The sequence below is a fragment of the Podarcis tiliguerta genome, assembly GCF_965153285.1.
Source record: "Podarcis tiliguerta genome assembly, chromosome: 8".
NCBI classification, from domain to species: Eukaryota; Metazoa; Chordata; class Lepidosauria; order Squamata; family Lacertidae; genus Podarcis; species Podarcis tiliguerta.
Genome location: NC_139541.1, coordinates 35,340,571 through 35,350,704, shown reverse-complemented (window position 1 = coordinate 35,350,704; position 10,134 = coordinate 35,340,571).

Genomic DNA, 10,134 nt, shown 5'->3' with positions numbered 1-10,134 from the left:
GAATTGCTGTACATAAACCTAACCAGTCTTGCTCCTTTTCTTTGTGGTTCCTACTCTGGCAAAACTTTCATATGCAAACAATTCAATAAGTTAAAAAAGAGTATAGACTTATTTTACCTCCTCCAGTTGGCAAAAACTCAATTCATAATGGTCATCCAGTTATCCTTTGGAACTAGTTAACACTTGAGCCATATTCAAGCATTCAGTACCTTTGGGTACCAAAGGCATGTAGGAGCCGGTGGGAATGCATAGGCTAGTCCTCCACCCTCAACAACGCCATGTGTGCTGGCAACATGTACCAGCTGGTGCATGAATGGCTCAGTCCGTAGTCACTGCAGTGTAGATAGACTTCCCTCCACAGGGACAGGAACATTAGTTGGCTAGTGTTGCTACCCTCTTGGAGGAAGCCCCATGTTGGTTGAAGTGTCTTTTATGTTTCAGGGAAGATGTTGCTGGCATGCATGTAGTTAGCAAAGGGGAAGGACTAGGCCAGAGTATCCTGTGTGAATGCCTGTATGTGACTTGGTATGCAGAGAACTTGATTTTTCATCAATGTATTACTCAACATTTTGTGGCTCATTGTGAACAAGTTGACTCCACAGGTTTGCCTTGTGAAGTCAAGTGAAAGGATTGCCTCTGACCATGTGATCTTGCATACATCCCTCCACCATCTAGGGTGTGGCGGATTAGGTTCAAGGACAGGGCCTTTGCTGTGGAACTTGCTGCCCCAGGAGACCTGACTCATTTATTCCCTTTCTGCTATCTGGTGACATGCTAAAATGGCTCAGGACTGAAAAAGGAAGATGTGGCTTAGCCCATGGTAAGTGCAAGCGTTGGCTTGCATGAGTGAAAACAGTCATCACAGATCATCAACCACCACTGACAGAGCATTCACAGCATCCGGCATCACCTCAAGCATGACCCTCTTTAACAGAGGCAGCTCACTGGTCCTGCAAGAACTCATTGAGTGGAACAAATGCAGGCATGTGTGAATCACTTCTTCCCGAGAGCAAAATGTAAGAGTTTATAAGAGTGACTGTTCTTGTGAATACCATTTGGATGATTGAGGGCTGCTACAAGAGACCATTTGGTTATGTGTGCCATATGTGCACATTTGATGTGCATGATGCACATTCCCTAATATAAATCTAGCTCAATCCTTGGTCATATATATATATGAATATGATATCTTCCTGTCCGTTATCCTGTCCTTTTCTTGCATCCTTCTTGGGTAAGCCCAGGAGATCAAGGAAGAAGCAGCACAAGCTGGCGGGGTGACCTGCAGCTTAGAGGCAAAGAAATTAAGCTGTGAAAAGATAAACATTATTTCAAGTCGGATTTGAAGGATTAGTGCTTGTAATAAAGAGTATTAGGCCCATTCAGGGGCTTTTGCAAGGCAGCTTTCTTGGTTTCTCCTCCCCTTCCCTTTCCAGAAGAGACTCCAGGTACATCCTTGTATTCAATCGAGCTGCTCTTTCGGTTCCTACAAATCATTTAGCGAGGAGCTGGAAACCACTGTTGGTAGATGTAGGTCTCTCAGGACCACAACCAGCGGTATCCACCAGGCTAAAATCGTTATTTCAGTGTACGTGATTCCTGATTGGCTGGGATCTTTCAATGGGAAATTTTAAAAAAAGGAAAACATAGCCACCAAAGCAGGTCAAGAGGTACTAAAGTAACTTTGGACTGATGAATGCAGGAAGAGATAGTTTGGTGAAGGAGGTAGCTTTTTGTTAAGGCTCGCTCTGTAGAACCACAACTGCACAATCCAAGGATTTGGTTTTTTAGGACAAAACAAACATAAATTCAAAGCAATTATTCTCTAGAAAGATTCAAATCATGCATATGAATTTAAAGAACATTTGATGGTGTGTGAGAGGCTGAAACAGAAGTGGGGCTCAGCTGCATGACCCCACAATTCTCTCATGTGTTTTCTTAATCCTTGGGGTTGTCTGAACCCTCCCCAACTAGGCTACTTTGTATAGTGTTGACTTGATCAATGCATTCATTAAAATCGTTCTTGTCCATTCTTGTCCAGATATATTAAAGAGTACAACTTATACTGGTATCTGGGCATTTTTGGTGGTGGATAACAAGTTCCACAAAGTGCTGACAGCATTGGCACAGCAGACATGTATATCCTGTCTAGCTCAGGCAGTGCCTGTGTTGAAGAACATCCTGCTTCTATTCTGCATGGTTTTGATTTGAATTGCTCATGCATTCAGTTTGCAGGTCTGCTCCTTTTTTAAAAAACAAATTCCTCTTGCAGGTACTACTATGCTCAGAATTAGTACTGGGGAAAGGTTTTGCCCCAAACCTTTCAGAATCAAGAGGCTCATTTACTTTGTTTGGGAGATGGAGCAGGTCATGACAATGGGCTAAATAGTTGGCTCTGAGGCTGCAATACTATACAAATTTACCTAGGAGTCAGTTCTATTGAACCCTGTGAGACTTGTGTCTTATGACTGCACTGTTGGAATAATCGCTGGTAGGTTAAGATCACCCCATGTTTGGTAGGAGAAACATTGTCCACACTCTGGTCGGCTTCATTTGCCCATAGAAATGTCAGCAGAGAGCTAGTTGTGAATGGCTAGATAGTGTTATGATGTCATCCCAACCAGTATGTGACTCATGACTGGCTGGGATAACTCATTAAGTTAAAGAAAGACAATATATGGTCCACAAATCAACGGGAGGGGGGGAATAGTGGGTACCCCAAAATTGGTGGTGCCCAGGATTTCTGAGTACTTATGAAAAAGTAGGATTAATAGCACTAAGTGGGACAGTCGCCTCAAAATTGGTATTTCCAAGCAAAATATTATCCTGAAGTACATTTTACTCATCACTATATTACACTATGAAGAAGCAAAAGGAAGAAGGACCCTTAACAAAGAGTGATGGACACAAACAACACTAGCCATTTTCCCCATGTGCGAAAATGTGCAACAGCTAAAGTTAATCCAAGGATTCAGTCTAGACACATTTTGTGGTGCTGCAAATGGAACTGACTTATTTCCTTATTTTTAAAAAAGTGGAATGTGTGTGTGTGTGATTTGATGTGATTACAATATATCAACATAAATGTTCATAAATTCAGATTTCAAAACCAAACCACATCTAACTAATTATCACAAGAGCAGCAGAGGTCAACTGCAATCCAATGGAATGGTTTAGAAGATCCTAATCTGGATTGTTGTTTCAGACCAACTGAATCTTTCTTCATTCTGTAATAATTTCACAAACATGTATGTACACACACACACACACACACACACACACCCCTGCTTAATGTAAATATTATGCATTGTCATGAACTGTCAGAGCTGGAACTAAAATATCTTAGCTGTGTGTGCATTTGTTCTGGGTTCAATGGAGGTTAGTGCATTTGGATGAATGGGGCACTGCCCTAACAGCCTCAATCTGCCCTCAGTCAGCCACCACCTGCCTTCTTACTTAAATCTAGGCCAGAAGGTAGCACTGGGCTGTCAGCTTCCTCCTCTTTAGACTTGTGTTGGCATTAGAGGAGGGACAAAGAAAGACGCCAAACTCGGTGAGCTCTGCTTGTCATTGACTTTGGCTCTACTTACCATTGGCCATACCACCCATCACCCAACTGGTCCCAATGGGTGGCAACCATCACCATCTGGGTGGTGAGACAACAGAGCTTCAGTTTTATTATCTTCCAGCACAATCAAGTCCTCTCTGGTTCTGGACCCAGGTTGGCTACTGGGCTCTCCTGGACAGGAAGGGCTTTGAAGGTCCCCCTGTTTGGTCTGGGATTTGGCCTAAGCAATAAGGTCTCCCTGGTTCTACTATGTTCCTTGGTTCAGATTCTCTTGTTCAGCTCCTGATGCTTGGTTTTTGGCTCTTGCTCATCTCTTTCAGCTGTCCAGTACTGGCTGGGGCTGATTAGAATTGTAGTACAAATGTGTAGAGGGCAACAGGTTGTTGAAGCCTGACTTTCTCTTTAGTGACTAAAGACAGAGGTAGAAACAAGGTGCCCCTATTTCAAAGGGTGAGTAGTTGCCAGTGAAGGGCATGGTCTAGGACAGTGATGGCCAAACTTGGTCCTCCAGCTGTTTTTGGACTACAACTCCCATCATCCCTAGCTAACAGGACCAGTGGTCAGGGATGATGGGAATTGTAGTCCCAAAACAGCTGGAGGGCCATCACTGGTCTAGGAGGAGGATGTATGAATGGGGTGTGGTGTAAGGGGACTTCCCAGGGCCAGATGGAAAGGCTTGAAGGGCCACATTTGGCCCTCAGGCCTAACATCTCCCACCTCTTGGCTTCCCTCAGCTTTTGTGGCATGCCATGCAGTGTTAAAAGTTTTGTTTTGATCAACCTTTCCAAATTGCTGCTACTGCTTGGTACAATTCCAACCCTACCAATTTACATTAGGAAGATTAAATCAGAAAACGCTGATTGCAAGACACCCTTAAGAATGCAGCCGGTGTGGTTTTAAGCGCCAGGAACTGAATTAAGGTGACCTATCAGGAGTCTTTTAAGATTTGTATTTATTCCCCCACCCACCCCACTCCTTTCAATTCTCCTTTTATTAAAGGTCAAGCGAGCCTTGCTGCAGATTATCCAGCTATCTCAGACCTCCCTGCAATCTGTCATACCGGCAAGATATGTATCGCAAATCTCTCAAAATATAATCTTTCGGAATCATATTCTGAATACTGTTTTGATTAAAAATCAGACTGATGCGGAACTAATATGAAAAGGACTAGGCGTGTAGCAAGGGGAGGTCTTCAGATTTAATAATCAAAATAAACTAATGGGTTCAGCCAGATTGGTCTTTTCCAAAGGAAAGACACTCTCCACACATTCGTTAAGTACAATGATTAAAATTTGTCAGAAGATCTTGGCTATAGATATATAAAAGACAGAGCGTTGTAGATGCTTATGCCCCCCCCCCCCGGGACTTGTTTACTCTAAAAACAATGGTTTAGAAGAGGGGTGTTTTTTCCAGAACAAAAGAAAGTTATAAGGACTGATCCTGCCACATACATGAGGATCTTTTAAGGAAGGAATGGGAAACATGTGCTCCAGCCAAGTTGCTGAACCACAATTCCCATCATCCCTGACCATTGGCCAAGATGGCTGAGTCTGAGGTGGAAAATCTGGCCCAATAAATGTGACTGTTTAGGCTGCAGTCCTACCCCTATAACCATGGGAGTAAGCACCACAAAATGTAATAAGGCTTACTTTTGAGTAGATGTTAGTTGACAAATCACTTGTCCTTTAACCCATCAACTGGTGCATCAATTAAAATTAAATGCATTACTGAATCTTCAACTGAGCTGACTTTTTGAAAGGTAACATTGAACCAGGGAGCTTTTTGAAAGAAACCCACCAAAAGTGTTGAGCTTTTTGGGGAACGCCCCCATTGTGATTTTAAGCTTTTGGAGCTGATTCCCCTGCTTTTCCCATACATCTGGGTTTCCTGATTGGGCAAAATCCCCCCCGATGCCATTTTTACACCCAAAGACCTGGGCATGTCATGACTCTTCCTGATGTATGGCAAGCCTACCAATTTAGTCCAGCATCCTGTTTTCACAGTCACCAAACAGATGCCAATGGGAAGCTCAGAAGCAGGACACAAGCCCAAGAGCACACTCCTCACTTCTGATTCCCAGTGACTTGTATTCAGAGACATGCTAGCTACTAGCCACTGAATCTGTATATTCCATTCAGTTGTCTAATCCTCTTTTACAGCCATAAAAAGGAAGTACCATTACCATATAATAAATTATTATTTATTATATCCATTCTGAAGGAAATCAGCCCTGAGTGCTCACTGGAAGGACAGATCCTGAAGTTGAGGCTCCAATACTTTGGCCACATCATGAGAAGAGAAGACTCCCTGGAAAAGACCCTGATGTTGGGAAAGATGGAGGGCACAAGGAGAAGGGGACGACAGAGGACGAGATGGTTGGACAGTGTTCTCAAAGCTACCAGCATGAGTTTGACCAAACTGCAGGAGGCAATGGAAGTCAGAAGTGCCTGGCGTGCTCTGGTCCATGAGGTCACGAAGAGTCGGACATGACTAAACGACTAAACAACAACAAAATATAATAATAAATAATAAGCAATTATTAGAAGGGGAAATTCATGCCTCATTACCATAATGCACCAAAGGCAAAATAGCCTAGGGAAAAAAATTACTGTCCTCTTCTTTCCTCTTCTTTGGAGGGGATTCCATTTGGAGGAAGGAGGAAAATGCAGGCGGGTATACAAGTTTCTTATCCTGGAGGAGCACCATGTATGCCAGCTTAAGTTCCTTAGAGGAAAGGTGGGATATAAATACAACAAGCAATCAAACAATAGTAACAATATGTTAATGATTGCAGCCTATTAGTTTATCTTTTGTCACCAAAAGCCAGTTTCAGTATATATATATATTTCTCTCTTTCTTCTGGCTCAGGCTTTGCCCTCCAGGGAAAGAAAATTATTAATTTAAGGGATAGTAACTGAGTGTGCCTCTCTCTGTGTCCTTCTCATCAAACTTGGCATACTAGTCTATTTCCAGTTTATCTCAGAAGCCAGTTAGGACAGAGAGGTAGAGATAGCTCTTGTGACTTTATGGCTTTTTATGCAGTTCAGAACCAGCTCCTTGAAATGAACCTAGCAGCAATGGGGGGGGGGGGGGGGTTGGTGCAATGTGCTCCCAGTGAAAGCCTCCAGCCTGCACCATATTGGTGCCCAATGCATAGTGTTGGACTGCAACTCTCATAATCCCTGACCATTAACTGTGCTGGCTGGGGCTGATGACAATTGTAGTTTATAACACCTGAGAGGCATCAGATTAGGCAAGGCTGATCCTACTCCATCAGAAGGTGCACATATTGACATTTCCAAAGAGCTATCAAGGGCAGCCCTGGAAAAAGAGCACTGGTGTAGTCTCGTCTAAAAGTGATGGCAGTCACTGGGTTTGAGAGAACAAAGGCTAGAGATTTCTCACCAAATGATTGAGGCAAAACCAATAACAGCAATTTCCTGGCCTCTGTGAGATGTGACCATATTGCTTGTCAAGGGTTCTCATGCAGCAAGGGTATCTTATCTTCCCAGATGTCAAGGGCTCCGGATGCAATGCTTCTTGCTTTTAAGAGGGGAGGCGAGGAAAAAGAGCTCCCAGATTAGATAGAAATGTACAAGGTTCTGGATTGTCAATTCCCATTGTTCTCCAATTAGCAAACATACATACATTTCCCCCCAGATTATTTCCACCTGTTGCTCCCCCCCTCTCTTTTTGTATCTCATGAGATCGGCGGAACTGGGAACTCTCGATGGATGCCAACTGGGTTAGGAAGAAGGTTTTTTAAACATACACACACGCAAACACAAAGTTGAAATGCTAATGGAGTTCAATGCGGATTAGTATAGTCCATCTGCACAGTTGATTACACCCGGTCAAAGAGAGTGAAGGGAAGGAATGTGTGCACTGCATTGTATGGGATCATGTCTAGTCTCTCTTGGTATTTCTGGGACAGCTGATGCCACCCTCTCTTCATATAATGAAAGCTGCTAATGATTTTTTGTTGAAATTAATTGGAACATCCAGCAGAGCCCCTGGCACTCAAGCTATCCATGAAAAGCTGGCTTTGTACACTGGAGACTAGATGATTCCTCCACTCACCCCCTCCAAGAGTTCCAATGCCCTTCTAGTGACCCAAGCAGCCTGTGGGATGATACTGGGGGAGTTCCACAACCACAGCTCGAAGTGTGAGTGGCTTTCTTGACTTACATTTCCAATGGCATACTGGGGAAAAAGAAAACGAACCATTGCTTATTTTGTCTTTTCAATTTTTTTTTTTTTAAGTAGGTGCTGGAGTGCAAGCCTACAGTTTTGGTCTTTGAAGTAGACACTCTGCTTCCAAGATCCCAAGGCACTCAAATGTACATGGAGTGAAGACAGACATTCTAAGGGTGAAGACAGATGTAACATTCCAAAAGAGAAGACAGTCACAACACTGCAAACACAGTCTAAATCAGCCTTTCTCAACCTGCTGGTCCCCAGATGTTGATGAACTGCAACTCCCATCACCCCTTGTTAGCAAGGCCAGAGCTCAGGGATGATGGGAGTTGTAGTCCAACAACATCTGGGGACCCACAGGTTGAGAACCGCTGGTCTAAATGATTTGAATATTAATATGAGGTTCTTGTATTAATATACAAACCCATGAATATCTTGGGTCCAAGAAACCTTAAAGACTACCTGAGCCCTATATCCCAGCTTGATCTCTAAGATCACTTGAAGTCTCCCTGTTCATTGTCCTCCATGATTCAGAAACCAGGCTAGATTCAACTAGAGGTTGGGCATTTAGTGTTGATGGGTTCATGCTCTGAAATACTCTTCCAGCAGAGATTCAACCTTGCTGCCAGCCTGTCTTTTGGCCCAGAGGCCGACAACCAAGGTCTGTTAACCCTGATCCCAGGTGTCATTTCAGGACTCCAGCATCTGCTCGTGGGCTCTTTCTAAGATTGTTTTTACCTGATTTATCTAAAAACAAACTGCAAGCCTGAACAAGGTGGATAACATCCTGGGAAAATTGAATGATTTGTTTAATCTGGATTTCCCTCCCTGCCTCAGCCCTCCCACCAATCTATTAAGAAGGATCACTTCTTCTTCTTTTTTTAGCCCGAATCTCAAAAGCTGGATTTTTGTGATGAACAGGAAACATCCTTGCACTCTTCTGCTTTCCTGCAAGCTGTCACCTTGACTTTCTTAACTGTGATGTGGTGGTGTTCAGCTTTTCACTAGCTTCTAGAAGGAACAACAGCACTCAGAGCAGAGAGAGAGAGAGAGAGAGAGAGAGATGCGCACAAATTTACATCTTTGAGTAAATACCTTGGTGAGGGTCTCACTGGCATTGTACTCTGCAGCTTGCTTTGTGGCCCTTTTGCTTGGTCCCAGCTCCTACCAAACTAGCAGTTTGAAAGCACACCAAAAAGCACAAGTAGATAAATAGGTACTGCTCCGGCGGGAAGGTAAACAGCATTTCTGTGTGCTGCTCTGGTTTCGGTGTTCCATTGCGCCAAAAGTGGCTTAGTCATGCTGGTCACATGACCTGGAAAAACTGTCTGTGGACAAACACCTGCTCCCTCAGCCTGTAAAGCGAGATGAGCGCTGCAACCCCAGAGTCGTCTGCGACTGGACTTAACTGTCAGGGGTCCTTTACCTTTTAGTATAGAAAAATTAAGTTTTTTAAAAGAATAGAGGGCCAGGAGATCTCAACATCCAGTGTAAAAGTCCTGTGCCTTAAGCCCCCTAACCAAGGTTCCTGGGCAGAGGCATACCTTATCAGCAGAGACAGAAGTCCAGTTTCATTTTGCATTTGATACATTCCAGGATCAGCACCATACCTTGTCTTTCTGAGACTTCCCCTTTACCCAGGAAGCCTCAGCCACCCATCAGAATTCCTTGAGCATCCACATCTATTGGAACTTAACCTGCTACATGAACCTTTTGTCTGAACTCTTATGTAAAAAAAACCTTGCCTCACTCAGGGCAATTAGGCGGCAAGTATCTAAACAGGAAATGAGAGAGATTTTCCTCATTTCCTTTCAATTACAGGGATAATGTAATCTCTCCCTCTATATACCCTTTAAAGAACCTTGGCTAAAAGGATAATGAATGCTAATAGGCAGAATTTGATAAAAGAATCAGATACACCAGTAATGTTGGACACCTACAAGTCAAACAGGAGGGCTTGAGGATGCATTAGGCGTTAGGTCTTTGCTGATGTACCAACAGATAATTGCTATGTTGTGTTTAAATATCTTCAATCTTCTAAGCAGCTGCCTGAGGCCAGTCATTGTATTTATTATTCATTATATTATATGTAAAAATTAGCGCACATAGTGTGTGCTGGGTCACAGAGGTGCCACAAACCTCTCTCTCCGTACTTATTGTGTAAGAGTCATTTCAACTATAATGATTAGTGGGGGGAACAGGTGAAGCACCATTATTTTGTGTTTCCTGCTTCCTGCATGTATGCATTATCTCCAGAGAGGGATTTTCTATGGAGAGCATCAGTTTGCACACTACTCTTTGGAAGTAGATGAGAATATTCTTCTTTGAAAGCAATGGAGAAGCATAAGGGGGCATGAAACTGAAAGCAACTG